General features: G+C 33.8%; 1 protein-coding gene across 1 annotated transcript in view; it reads right to left on the reverse strand.

Annotated features, from left to right (window-relative positions):
- FOXP2 (forkhead box P2) overlaps window positions 1-15,791 on the reverse strand; it is a 643,684-nt gene that overhangs the window by 156,135 nt on the left and 471,758 nt on the right. The gene's annotated exons all lie outside the window — the stretch shown is intronic.

Consider the following 15,791-nt stretch of genomic DNA (forward strand, 5'->3'; position numbering starts at 1 on the left):
ATTTTTCATATACATTATTTACGTTCAGAAGAGTTAAGTAACTCGCCCAAGTTCTGGCAACTTGTAACAGTGTTATGACCCAGTTATTTCGACCCCAGACCCATAGCCTTTCCTCTTATAAATAAATGTTTATTTGAATATATAAACTTCATAAATTTATTTGAATTAATTTATAATAAATTCATTTATCTATTTAAATGAATAACCATTATGATAAATAAATAGAAACAAGGATATTTAGTAACAGAATTTTTTTAAGTTTTTTTTTTTTCATCTCACAGTGTATGAAATATTTCCGCTTATGGTTTCCAATGTATTAAGACAATAATTTCTAAAAGTGACTATAAAAAACAGAACTATTTTCTGTTTAGCTTAATATACTGCAAAATCTTATCAAGAACCACAACTAGTTACTTCAGGAGTATAAAAATAATTTTTATCACTATATAATTTAGGCAATAAAGCCAAGTTATTGTGATTGTGAGAAAAGCAATTTTCACAGTTCTGACCTCTATATAATTATACTTCTAAATATTCCTTATTTTATTTTTTTCATTAGAAACCATGCAGATATAACTGAGCACTCACAAAAGTACTCTAAACAGATAAGCTAGCATGTCATGGGACATGTGGAACATAATGGAATGAAAACTATATTTATGTAATGAATATGCATGTTGTATAATATTCTAACAACAAATTTTAGTTTTTCTCTGAGTATCAGAATATTTTAAACTGAAGAAATGAGTCATAAGTTTCCAAATTTTAAGACAATCTTGTTTTTTTGTATTAAGAGAAAAATTATTTAAGTCATTATTAAAGTTAAAAGGTTTTGGCAAGTAAAATGTAAGGAACGTTAATTTTTTATAAATATAATTTACTAAAAAGGTATATGGGCAGTGCTCAGGTTATGGACATCTGACTTACATACAACCTGTACTTATGAATCAACCCCCACAAATTTTATATTAGAAATTCAAGGTACATATAATTGTTCATAATAATAAATGGGCACTGCTTTGTGATACACATCAAAATATTATTATTACTATATTATTATGTTAAAGAAAGGTACACTATACACTATATACTAAGACAAATACCTGACTAACTGATGCTAGATACGAACCATACCTAACTGTTCTGACTTATGTGCAAATTCGACTCAAAGACAGACTTAGGAATGGAACTTGTTTGTAATCCACGGACTGCCTGTATTCTTTTGCTAAAAAAAAGCATTAGGATAATAAAATTTTAGAGCTAGAGACTAATCTAAATCGTCCTGGTTGACAGAAAAAAAAAAAAAAAATTAGGCTAAACGACTGAACCCCCCTCTGCAAGGTTTAACCATCAGTAAGTGATGTAGCCAGACCTGAAACCCAGTGGTTCTCCAGTACATGAACTAGAGAGGGAATCTGGCCTCTTACCTTTATCACAAAGTACAGAAGACCAAGAGGTCATTTACTACATGTTCATACTTTTCATGGTCCTAAATGAAGATACACTTTAAAAAGAAATCTTATGTTTAAAAAGAGCTACAAAATGTAAAAATGCATTCTTTCATAGACTTGCATCGTATGATGAAACACGCATGTGCAGGTAAATGCAGATAACACCAACGCAAAACTCACCGTGAGGCTGGAATTCAGGTGATTTTCTGTTCTTCATACTTTTCTGATTGCCTAAATTATTTTTTGCAAGCATGCATTCCTTTAATAATCACCAAAATAAAGATATTTGAAATTGAAAATGGAACTTAGAACAACAGTTATAAACATTTTTCATAAAACATTCTAGTATAGAAATTTTCACTGACAAAAAGGTCCAACTTTTAACTACTCCGATTTTTTTCGTATTAAAACAAAGAACCTAATACTTTTGCCTTTTCTCAGTAATGATGGAAAATAAATGCCTACCACATTTTTTTAATGTGAAGAAATTAAGATACTTTTTTTCAATCTTCCTTTCTTTCTGGGTCAGCCCCTTTTGTGATAGGCTTTCCCCCCGTTTCCCCTTTAATCACCTCTATCATATTATTTGCTATCCTTTAACTTGTTCCATACTTTGATATTATTATTTGCTATCCTTTAACTTGTTCCACACTTTGATATTACTCTTAAATTCTGGAATGAAGTCCTAAACAAATTTTAAAGAACCACAAACAAAGCCTGAGGAGGCACAAAAATGAAGAAAATCTCAGTTGCTTCATTAAGCACGGAAAAGAGAAACCCAATTTATTCCACAGAACACTCTTAAAAGCCATAACTGCCAAACAGGGTTTTTTTTTTTTCCCCCTTACCTTAAACCACTGAATTTTGTTTAAAAAGACTTAGAAAGGTAGTTATTATCCTGAATTTTTACCTAGCCAGACTGTCAACTCCCTGAGGACAGGTACATCTTTGAATCCCCCATGGTACCTGGTGTCTGCCTAACACACTGAGGGCATTTAGTCATGTTTCTTTGATGGACTGATTGAGGATGTAAATTGCAAACCAGTTTTACAAATCTTAGTGCTGTTCTGTTTTCAGTTTGCAATTTTTTTCCCCACTGGAACATGATAATCATTTGTTTCATATGAAATACCATATAGCATGCTTTTCAATTTATTTCTACATTACTCTCAGACTCTTTTTTAAATTAAATAAATAACTACTTCAATAGAACTGCAAGCAAAAAGGTAGGAAAAAACTGTATTAGGCACCTCTGCTTTGGCTAGCAGTGTTAAACATTATCGAACGGACGTGTCTAATAACATAACTGCATCAATTGCTTAAGTACTCAGTTTTAATTTGGTTCTTTAGAAAGGTCCTTCACTATTAACTAGTCCTAAAACAGTGTTCCTTTTAAAGCAATTTGTATTGGCACGACATTGTGAATTAATATAATGTGATGGCAAGATACATTTAGCATTAGGTAGCCCATTTCTCAGTGCTTCATCAGAAATTTGAGTATGTAATGGACTTTGCCTCCAACAAAATTTGCTATCCTCAAAGATTCAGGAACCCCTAATCAGAAAGTATCTGAGTCTCATACACTATATGTATTTCCGTATTTCATACATTGATTTCAATGTATTAGTACTTAACAAAGTTGCTGTTGCTAGTTGCCATGGAATTGATTCCAACTCATGGCAGCCCCATGTGTTACAGGGTAGAACTCCTCCATAGGGTTTTGTTGGCTGTAATTTTAACGGAAGCAGATAGCAACACTTATCTTCTGGTATACTGCTGGCTTGGTTGGTACCCCTGACCTTCAGGTTAACAATTAAGTGCAAACCATTTGCACCACCTCTGTGTTTAACAAAGGGGTTGCAAAAGGGAGCCTGAAGGCCAGATTCAACCATGAGTTGATTTTTTTGGCTTGTGCAATAAAGAATAAAGAAGGAAAGAAGAAAGACATTCAGGGAGCATGAGCACTCAAGGACAACATAGTTCCCACTCTTTCCTAATTCCTTGCACCCAGTCTACCATATACCTGCCTGGGCTTGCATGGTATTAGGGTTTGAGCTTCCTAGCCTAATGGTATGCAAAATGCCTACTGCAAGTAGATATTTAAAAAAATTAATTTCCTTAGTACATTAAAAAAATTAAACACGTCACAAAATGCATAAACTTTATACACACAAAATATACAGAAAAAGTGGGTTAAAAAATAGAAAAACACTAAAAATTCACAATTTTATCATAGAGAAAAATAATAACACAGCTATTTGCCCTACTTTTGTTTTCAACGTTATGATGCATTGACATATTTCTCCAAAGAAAAGCTCCTTATACTAGTTTATTTCAAAGACAAAATCCAATGGCAATAATTCCATAAAGTTTTAAGAAGAAGATGGACTAATTTCATTCTGGATAATTACTGGAAAGTGTGTAAGAACTATCACAGGAGATGAGATTATTAAAAGTCATCATGCATCTACAGCATCTCCAAGCCAAACCAAAGACTAATTCTTATTCTCATGGTGACCTGGAGGAAGCAATGAAAAACACCCACAAGAATAACCCCGGTTTGGTTCGCCAGTGTCACATATGGCTATAAGGGACCTCCCATTCTTTCTCCTCCAGCGTGGAACAGCCTTTGACCAGACAGGCAGGCTTTAGAGAACCAGATAATCCTACCCTTTCTACTCCCCTCGTTCTCCTCTTCCAAAGTGAAAATTTTTGAGAAAATAATTCATTTATTTCAAATATATACCAGAGAAAGGCAGTGTGAAAAAAAAAAAAACCTTATAATCAGATGGAATTGAATTTCAGCCCTTTGTCCTTGGAAAAGTTACTGAATGTTTCTGGCTCTCAGTTTCCTCATAATGAAAAAGGGACAGTTCCAACCACATCTGGGGTTTATGTGGGGATAAAATGACAAATCATAGGGCAAAGTTCCTGGAACCTAGAACACAGCAGGAATTTAGCATGTGTCAATAAGGCTGGGAGGCAAGGGAGAGGAAAAACATTTCCTTGAACCTTCTTCTAGATGCCCCACTAAGTATCTATTTTTCTATTATAGCTGCTTATAGATTACTGCAGGGAATATGGGAGTACGAAAAAGTCTTTTGTCTTCTCTGTACCTGGGAGAAAAGATAGCACCTTCTCAACCTGTCCAGTAACACCAGAACTCAACAAGAACAAAACAAATTTTTTTTTCTGACCTTAACTTGTTTGAAATTCAGCTTTCATGACTTTTTTTTTAACTATCCTTTGAAAAACATTTGCTTCTCTACTTGCAAAAGATACGTTCACTTATTCAAACTATCCAGTGTTTGTTCCATTGCCTACGTATGTTCTATGCGGGTGCCTCACCACAGCTGCCAGGGTTCAGCCATAGTAAGTTCCTAGAAGGGGAGAATCACCTCTGCTTCGTTTACTTTGCATTGTGCTTTACCTAGTACTGAATATTTACCTACTTTTTAATAACATTTTAGTGATAACTGAAGCTACTAAAACTTAGAATTAAACCTCATAACCCACAGAATTTTGGTCATGTTAATAAACAGATTTGTATATTTCTAAAATTTCTAAGAATACAAAATGTCAACTTTTCTTGTTATTAAAGTATCTCAAGTCATAAAATTGCTTTTTTCACATATTCTTAGCACCCCATGAGTTAGTTCTAACAGCTATGATAAACTGTTGGTGCCAAACACTGCTGGTTGCCTACCTCAAAATCATCCTTTGGTCTTCTTTATGAAAATGACCCCAACTTTGTTCAGAGTGACAAAATGCCTGGTTAATAATCAGCTTCACAGACTCAGTTGAAGCAATGGTGAGGGGTGGGTGTCGTGTGATACCGTTTGGTCCAATGAGATGGAAGCAGGGGCTACTGCGTAGGTAGGGCTTCTAGGAAAGCTTGTTAAAAGGGGCATATTCATCTGGCATACACTTATTTGTATTTTGCCTTTTTCACTTTTGCCTTCTCCTTCTTCCTGGCTGGAACATGGACATGATGCCTAGACGACGGTGGCCATCTTGTGATTATTAAGACAACAGCTACATAGGGGCAAACAGAAGAGTAGGAAGAATCTTGGTCCTTAGTGTCATCTTTGAGCAGCTTACCAGCTCTGGACTGCCTGTATATGGAGTTCATGATTCATAATAAAAATATTTCTACATAAATCAGCTGATAAATTCCATAGTTTGTTAGCTTTTGAGAAACTAGAACTTTAATCATATTTTAATCACTAATTTTTTTAAATTTCTATAACATGGTAGGCTCTATGGGAAGAAGGGGGTATAGAGTGAATTTTTTTTTATATTGTTTTTATTTTTATAAAGATATTCTATGAAAGAATCTGCCATAGTCTTTCTGTGAGACCACAGATTTTTCTCATGTCAGCATATCATAATGTTCGATGTGTTTCTTGGTTTGTCACTTGAGAACGTGCAGTAGCACTAGCAGTAGAAGATATCAAGGTGGCAACTTTTACAGCAAAGCAAGTGTTACCATTAGAAGTGTAAGAATTTATACACTGTGTGAATAATTTTCTATTTTATGCTACCAAAGTGCTTAACTACTAGGTACTACAGGGTCTATGTCTATACTGATAAAATCATAAAAATAAGCATGATTAAGCAACAAAATCTTTTAAAAAATAACTCCAAACACATTTAGACACAGCTGAATGTGATTCAAGCCTTTAACTGTGAACTGAATCAAGAGGGAGCTTGGCTAATTTGAGAGATAAAACTCCAACATCAGAATTCCTGTGCTAAACCAGTCAACAACTGGTAGTCATTAACACCTGTATACTGCCCACTGAACTTCTATGAGGTCTCTTCATACCCAAGACCTTGCTTTCTCCCATGTCCTTATTGAACATAAACAAACAAAAAAATGAAAACCCATTGCATAGACTCTGATGCATAGCAAACTATAGAACAGAGTAGAACTGCCCCACATTCCAAGGAGCAGCTAGTAGATTTGAACTGTCAACCTTTTGGTTAGCAGCCTGAGCTTATAACCACTCCACCATTAGGGCTCCTTACAGAAGATGTCAATAGAATTGATGCCAATAGAGATTTACAATTAAGAAGGAGGAAAATATTAATATATGAAACCTCTCTGAATTCTTCAAATAAATAACAATGAAAGTAGGGGAAATTGTTTACTCACTTTCGATTTTCCTCATAGATGCTAGATTTCAAAATCTAGGAGCATGTTGTTGTTAGGTGCCGCTGAGTAAATTTTCTACTCATAACGATTCCATGTGACAGAGTAGAACTCCCCCATAGGGTTTCTTGGTTGTAATTTTTTATGAAAGCAGAATGTCAGGTCTTTCTCCCATGGAGCTGCTGGGTGGGTTCAAACTGTCAACCTTTTGTCTAGCAGCTAAGTGCTTAACCATTGTACCACCAGGGCTCCTTCTCTAGTAGAGTGGAGCCTTAAAGTCCACAGATATTGAGGATTGGTCTGATTATCTGCAAATGATCACGAAGTTCCAAGACACTAAACCTGTGTTAATTCTTCAAGGCATGATATTGTATCAAGTGTGTTGGGAAGATGACCCATTCTTTAGGTTGTTGACTTCCCACACATATAATCTAATGCAGTTTTGCTGTTTCTTACTTGTCCTCATTGATATAGGAAAACCTGAGATGTGGATAAATAAATGCTTCTTTAAAAAAAAATGGACATTAAGTAAGAGGTAAATTTTATGAAAAGTTAGTTAACTTGTGTTACATTTTCCACAATACTAGCTCAATTTGAAAGATAACACATCTGGAAGGAAGAATGCACAAACCTTTCCACATTCTTGATATGAGAATTTCTGGAATTTGAGAGTTCATGAAGATCTTAGGCTACGTACCTTTTGAATGTCAAGGGTGTACTATAATTAGTTCTCGTGAGTGGTTTCTTCCTCATCTAATTAGAGACCATAACTTTCATTTTAAAAAATCCACTATACTATAGCATTTTATTAGCATTTATTAAGTGCCTTTGGGAAAAGTAACTTTGTGCCCAACCATAATTTGACTTAAAATCACATTAGATTCTGACAACTGAGCTTGTATGATTTTCATATCAAGGCAGGGTGACAAATATTTTTGAAGGAACAATTCATTACACTTTCATTTGATCTTTTTTGTTTGTGCTTCCAAATTCACGATTACTAAAATTGGCTAACAGAAAAAACTCATAATCATGACAATCCATGATCTGCTTAGGAAAAAAAAAAACTGGTCATTTTATACCACCATCCCAAGAAATTCCAGGTTGAATATTTATTTCTTAAAGTGTTTTCTGGGAAATCTGACAAAAGGATTTAAGGGATGATGAAGTCTGATTTATGACTTTGAAAGAGCCACCTGTGAATGTTATCAACCAGTTGAGATTTCCAGCATTATTACTGTTATTATTGGAAATATTTCAGGGTTCCATGTCCATCTAAGTAGCTGCGATATGCAAGAGAAGAGCTGCTTTCATACTAAAATTACAACTTAAAATAGCATAAAGGAAACTATTCTTGGGGCAAGACAAGAACTAAACATTGGATACTAGATTGTAAGAAAGAGCCTTGGTGTCACAGTGGTTAAGCGGCTCGAACCCACCAGCTGCTCCATGGAAGGAAGATGTGGCAATCTGCTTCCATAAAGATTGTTGTTGTTTGGTGCTGTTGTGTCAGTTCTGACTTATACTGACCCTACGTACAAAAGAAAGAAACACTGCCTGGTCCTGAGTCATCCTCACAATCATTACTATATTTGAGCCTGTTGTTATAGCCACTGTTGTCAATCCATCTCATTGAGGGTCTTCCTCTTTTTCACTGACCCTCTACTTTACCAAGCATGATGTCCTTTTCCAGAGACTGATACCTCCTGATAACATGCCCAAAGTACATGAGACAAAATCTTCCCGTTCTCATTTCCAAGGAACACGCTGGCTATACTTCTTCCAAGACAAACTTGTTCGTTCTTCTGGCAGTCCACTGTATATTCAATATCCTTGCCTACACCATAATTCAAAGGTTATCTATTCTTCTTTGGTCTTTCTTATTCATTGTCCAGCTTTTGCATGCATGTGAGGTGATTGAAAATATCATGGCTTGGATCAGGTGTACCTTAGTCCTCAAAGTGATATCTTTGCTTTTTGACATTTGAAATAGGTCTTTTGCAGCAATGCAATATGTCGTTTTCTTTCTTGACTGCTGCGTTGATTGTGGATCCAAGTAAAATGAAATCCTTGTAAACTTCAATCTTTTCTCTCTTTACCATGATATTGCTTACTGGTCCAGTTGCAAGGATTTCTATTTTCTTTATGAGGAGGCATAATCCATACTGAAGCCTGTAGTCTTTGATCTTCATCAGTAAAGATTACAGTCTTGGAAATACTGTCAGTTCTTTGTCCTATAGGGTCGCTATGAGTTGGGAATTGACTGGATGGGAATTGGTTAGATTATAAGAAGTAGCTTCCAAGGGGATAAAGAAGTAGTACAGTGTTGTTATTATTATTACATTATTTTTTGAAAAATGATTACAATCGCTTTTAGGCTAAAGATAGAATTAAAGAGTTACAGGCATTTAATAATACTCCTTTCTCAATATGTGACAGAGGGACAGAGAAAGAAAAATGGACAAGATTACATGATGATAGAAGAAAGAGTACAGTAGAAAAGCTGAACGTAGCAGAGAATTTTTAAGGAAATCAGAGATGTAGAATGCAGGACGATGGAACAATATTAATAGACTCCACAGAGGAAACACAAAGAGTCTTAAGTGTAAGTGAATTTCAAAATAATTTCACTTTTTGTCTTTAATCATGTGCTTACACTGTTCTTCATTTTGTCATTCAATTTAGCTTGTACAACACCTCCAAACATCTTAAGATAAAATTCACAGTCTAAGTCTTAAATCCCACAGAGAGCTTCCATAATGATATTAATGTTCTATTTCTTTCATACTCTCACTTTAGTTAAGGTAGAAAAGTCAAGGGAATATATACTTAAAATCCTAATGGATTACAGAAAGAAGCAGGTGCTTGGGTAGCTAAGAAAAAAGAAAATTTGACCTCCTAGGAAGAAATTTTCTTTCAGATTTAATTTTTGGGAATTCCATATTATATATGCAGTCTATGTTTACTTATATAATTGGAGGCACAGAAATCTGAGAAGCAAAATTACATTTATTAATGCTAAGATTTTTTCCCCCATTAATTATTGATTACTATTGTAGATCCTGAGTTACTGGCAAATAATAAAAAATGAGTGAGGTTAAAAATCATCATTGTTGCAGTTCAACTAAACAGTATTTACACATAAATCTGCTCATTCTTGTGGATATAGCTAGATATGGTCCACAAGCCGCATCTTTTAACACCTCTCCCTTTCCTTGACCTTCCTAATGAATCATATGCTAATTTGATCTATTTCCCCCTTTTCTTTTTTCTTGCTCAAAAAAAAAAGTGGGTGCTACTCTCTTTTTAAATTGTCTTTTTCAGAAACCTCTTCCACTCACATAGATTCATCTATCACTTCTAGAGTATTCCACAAATATTTGTCTCCAGTCCTGACCTCTCTGCCAAGCTCCCTTTCTAATTTTCTAAAGGCTTGCTATTTCTACTTACTTGTCTTGCTATCATCTCAAACTCAACGTCTAAAAGTCTGTTCAACATCATAGCCTACCTAAACATTCTCCTAAGGATTATCCTTATTCCAGATTCCTCATAACTCCCCTTCCTCAAAACATCCTCTAAATGTACCATTAGCTAACTAGATCTTTACAAAACACTGCTTTGATCACATCACTTTCTTATCAAAGGCTTTAATAGCCCCTGCTACCTAAAGTACAGATCATTAGCTTGGCCTTTCATGCTCTCTACAATGCGCGATGTATATTTCTAGCCCTCCAACCCATTCATTACTCCCTTAATATGATCTCTACACCAGCAAAAAGAAACTACTTACTCTTTACTAACCAGACCTCATAAGCTTTTTTCTCTACGTCATCGATAACATCTTTTAAAAAATTCAACATCAAAGCCTGCTGTTTGTTTTCTCTGTCTACCAAAGTCTCCTGCTTAAAGCCAAACATAAATACTGCCTTCTCCACAAAACCTTCCCTGATCATTTTAGCCTGAAGTGATAATTTGCTCTTTTAATGATTATTTTCAGTCTTTCCCATTCCTACAGCACTATGGCCTGAAATGTATTGTTTGTGTACAAGTCTTACTACCTTTTCAACTAAATCACAAGTCCCTGAGGACTTTCTTCTTGAGTCCCTTGCATGGCATTACATATGATAATCACTCAATTTACACTGAATTAAATTTTTTCCCAAACCTCCTCCCACTCTCCAACTAGCACAATCTCCTCCTCTTCCATTGTTTCAATAAGCTTTTATTGAGCTCCATTTTGTTCAGTGGTAGAATTCTTATCTTCCATGTGGAAGCCCCTGTTCTATCCCAGCCAATGTACCTCATGTGCAGCGACCACCCATTTGTCAGTGTGAGCTTGTATGTTGTTTCCTTGCTGAACAGGTTTCCACCCTAAGATGGGCTAGCTAGGAAGAAAGGTCTCCTGATCTACGTCCAGAAATCAGCCAGTGAAAACCCCAAGGATCACAATGATCAGATCTGCAACTGATCACGAGAATGGTGTGGGACCAGGCAGTGTTTACTTCTGTTGTGAGTGGAGTTAGGTGCTGACTTGAATTATTCACCAGGAGCTGCATCAGGTGCCAGAGGTGCATGGGACATTCACTGTCTTTGTTGTCATAGAGTTTACAGTCTAGTAGGAAAGGCAGACATTAAAATGGAAGTTTATGTGTGCTGAATGTGAAGTATACACGTTAAAGGAATATGTAGCAGGGTAAGATACTCTATTAGTTCCTAAAACACTTAACTGTTGCTTTTTTTATAATTTAGGCATAATTGTATCATTAGAATAGCTGAGAATATTGAAAAGGTATGGCTGAATAAAATAAATCATACCATAAATATTTTAAGGATTAAATATCAATTTCCTGGAGCAATCATGTATTAACTCATTTTAAGTGAAAGAACTTACACTAGGTACATTACATAGCATTTTTTGTAATCTTTACAACAGTCTTTCAAGGAGGGTATTCGTATTCTCATTTTAAAGGTAGGAAATAGGCTGCAAAATATCAAGTTACTCTATTCATAGTCCTACTAACTAGTGGCAAAAGCAGCTTCAGATCCAAAACAGGTTCTTTGTCCCACATGCCACAAGCAGATCAGACACAAGCTTCCTACACAAGCATGCTTAGCAGTGAGGGGTTGGATGTCCCAAACCCTCCTCCACAGGGTGTCAGCCTTGAGCAGTTGGCCATGGGTGGCAACACCATAATATCTTTTAGAATTATTTTACTCTATTTTTTTTATAGCCGTCTTGTAAATTTACTTAATTCATGCTGCCTTTTAAATGTTCTAGACTGGAATCGGAGAATCAGAACCATGCAAAGCATAATCCATCCTTGTAAATAGTTTTTAAATTAAACTCATTTTTTTAATTGATGATCAAGAAACAATGTATTAGACTTACTGCTTATTATTTTTGATACATAAAAAATATAAACAGAAAAGAATACTTTTTAAAAATTCTTCCTAATTTTTCTTCATCACAATAGATTGTTCTACTCTAACCTATATCTTAAATTTCCTGATAATGCTGCTTTAAGTACTTGGAACAAAATGTGTTCTAGATTGTTTCTAATTCTTCTATATTAGGAATTAATATTGAAAAGGAAATATTCAGTTTCTTTCTTTAACACTGCATAAATGGAATTTTATCTTTGCATAATACATATTCAGTGATGTCCAATTCTATATTCTACAGAAGTTAGTAAAGAGTTTCCCTTCCAAGTAAATATTTACTTACTTATACAATTTGATATTTTATTCCTGATTTTTTAAAAAAGACTGTTGAATTTTGAATCACTGATTAGTTTACTACAGAATTTCTGGTTTTGTCTGCTGATTCTACTTTTGGAGTGAGGAAGCAAAGGAGGGTAGAAATGTTGTTAAACTGCATTATATCACAACATATTTTAATGTCCATTATTAAAGTAAATATATGGGTAAAACAGTTCTTTGTATAACTTACATTTCTCCTACAAGCAATTTATAAAATTATTTCAATACATTAAACAAAACAAAGCTCCCTTAGATGTTGTTAAAAAAATATTTGCACAATGGTTTTAATAATATGGATTTAATCCTTTGATTCCAAAGACCATTATTTTTGGCTGTGATATGTCAACCAAAACATGCTTCTTATATAGTACTGAAAACGAAGAAAAATAATTCTTAAGTCATAAGCCAATATCCAACAAAATATACCAAATCCTGAACAATTAAGATGCCTATCATTTACATTAAAAAACAATAAATCTCTAACCACAGAATATTAGGTTTTGTCAGTTAGCCCAATGTTTTCATTTTAAAGATATTAAGTATTTTCCTCAAACTCATTTTACTAGTTTGCAGCTGAGTCAGAATAAGACCACCAAATTTAATCACTTTTGCATTTTACTATTCCATTCTTGAACTTTTAAAGACAGAATTATTAAAACTTTATCATTTTAATTACCTATTAGAAAAAAGAACCTTCTATTAGATATTAACCTACAATGAAGGAAGTGGTTACAATGCTATATACTAATATTCATCTAAGATAGCAAAGCAACGGCATTTACCTTAAATTTACGTCTCTGCACTGCACAGCTGTTGAAGAACCACAAGTCTGTCTCATGGCTGTAAATGTAACAAGAACAATAATGCGACCAATTTTCATACCTAAACTAAATTAAGTAGATTTGTCATAGGCTAGAAAATTGATAGTGTACTTTACAAAAAAAAAAAATTTATGTGTACTTGTGCATGTGTGTATGCATGTGTATATGCATGTGTGTATACATCTGTGTGCCTGGGTGCCTGTGTGCACTGTAATTTACTCTTTCTCATCTAGAAATAAGTTTCATGAAACTGAAACTATTACATAGTCTCTTTGCCTAACTTTCCTCATTATGGATGACTACTGGGATGGGTACGTGAAGTCTAGGAAAGGCTAGGAGTAGATAAAAATAAATAAAACATTAAAACAACAGGCTGTTTTTGCTGTTATTATTATGGTTTGTTTTTCTGGGATTATAGTAAGAACGTAAAGAAGAAACATCTGGCAATCCTTTGGTTAATATCTGTTCCCATTTGCATCACAATATATATTATTCATCAATAAGTCATATAATCAATGTACTACCGATTGGACCTATTAAACTTGTTTCATATAATGAATAGAATGTGTAAACATGTTTCAAATACATATACGCAGATATATATATATATATACACGAAAGCAAAGTCACTATTACAATTGGTATTCAAGCTTGTGAAATGTGATGTTTTTTCTTTCCATTTTGCATAAGATATGCTAATATTTATGCCATTTGCAGCACAAAAACCTGGAAAAAAAGTAAGTGAAAAAATAATAGTAAATAAATTAAAAAAAAAAAACTTTTTTTTTTTCTTTAGAAATAGATGTTCTACCATACCATATTTCAAATCTGGCCACCACTCTTCGAATTTAAAAGAAATTCAAGTGAGTATAACAGGCAACCAAGTATTGTTCTTCTGACTTGAGCCATCAAAACAGATTTTTAAAAAATCTGTATTTTTCTTTCAAAACTTATAAAATAGTTCACCATCAAAACTCTATTGTAAATGAAAAACAAACATTTTTTTTTGGTCTTATTTTAAAGATGTTATGCTTGATATAGTAAGAACTACTAAAACCAAAAATCCAAACCTAGTGCCGTCAAGTCGATTCCAACTCACTATCATCTATTAAATAATGAACACCTTGCCTTACAAATGCAGATTTTGAAACTTTCTCAATTATCCTTTTGAATTTTTATAAAATAATTTACACCAACTCTATATAAAAAGGTTAGTTAATCCTGTAGTTAAACAGAAAACAACTTGTAGACTATGTAGTCATGTAAAAAAAATTTTAAATGTTAATTTCATATTCAATGGTTAAAATTTTTAACAAAATTATTCTACTTTTTCTTTAACGTCAGTGGAAAATAGTACAACTCACACTAAACAGCGTGTACAGATGCAGTGATAACCATTACCTAATATCCTTGCAAGGCAACAGATGTGTAAGCTACTATAAAATACTATCAGATTTTTATTACAACCCCAGAATGTCTTCAGTTGCTAAGCTTATCAAGCACTATGAAATACTAAAATGTAGGTTCACATTATATTAACTTCAGGCTATATTTTGGAGAAAAAGTAAAGCTTCATCCATTATTTCTAAATTCTCATTCATAAAAAACAACCTCTCATTCCTATGATATTTTGACAGTACCAAAAAACAAAACCAAACAAAAAAACAAACCCATTGTCATTGAGTACAAAAATAATAACAAAATGCTACAGGTTTATAATCCATTCAGTGGATATATATGCAGGTTAATATGCATCACAAAGCACTAACTATAAGTGACATAGTGAAAGCCTTTGCACTAAAGGTCAGCAACTGAAACTTTTAAAATGTATTCACAATACTTTTAAACAACCCTCATGATAAAATAACAAAACTAATGACTTTTCAAAGTTTTATCTACATAAAAATTGGAACATGAGCAATGATTCCTCATTTTAGTGCCATGAACATTCCCACATTGTATCTATGTGTGTGTTTTCCAAGGGAAAAAAATGTATATTTTAGTTCAACAAAGTATCAGATCTTGCCTCCCATTACAACAACAACAAAACAAAACAAAAAAAGAAAGTAGAAAAATTGAAAACCAGTCATTCTTTCCAGAGATACTTTGGTAGCCAGCAATAAAATAACTTCTACTGGACTTAGCTTTGGAGAGGAAGAAGCAACTGTGAATTCCTCTATTTTGTCAAGAGACACGATAAAATAGCATTAGGATTATATGTAGGTTGTTTTTGTTTTTCAGATTTTTGATAGACAATATCCTCTTTTCTAACTTTAGCTACTGTTGCCAGCATCTAAACCTCTTATTCTACACCAAAAGGAAAGCAACATTCCCAACCTGACACCATACTGAGGGTAAACATTTCATTTGCTATCACCTGTGATTTCCAGGTAAATTTTTCTCTGTCATGTAAATGCATGGAGAGTCTCTCATGGAATCAGGTAATTGATGAAAATAATCCAATTAGTGTTATTACTTGGGGAAGGATGTGATAGTGAGGAAACTGATTAGTTGAAACAAAAGAATATGAAATTTCTTTTAATAGAAAAAAATTAAAAAGGATCTTAAACTCTGACTAATTCAATAAAGCTTGCATTTTGCAAT

This window comes from Loxodonta africana, chromosome 8, assembly GCF_030014295.1.
Source record: "Loxodonta africana isolate mLoxAfr1 chromosome 8, mLoxAfr1.hap2, whole genome shotgun sequence".
NCBI lineage: Eukaryota > Metazoa > Chordata > Mammalia > Proboscidea > Elephantidae > Loxodonta > Loxodonta africana.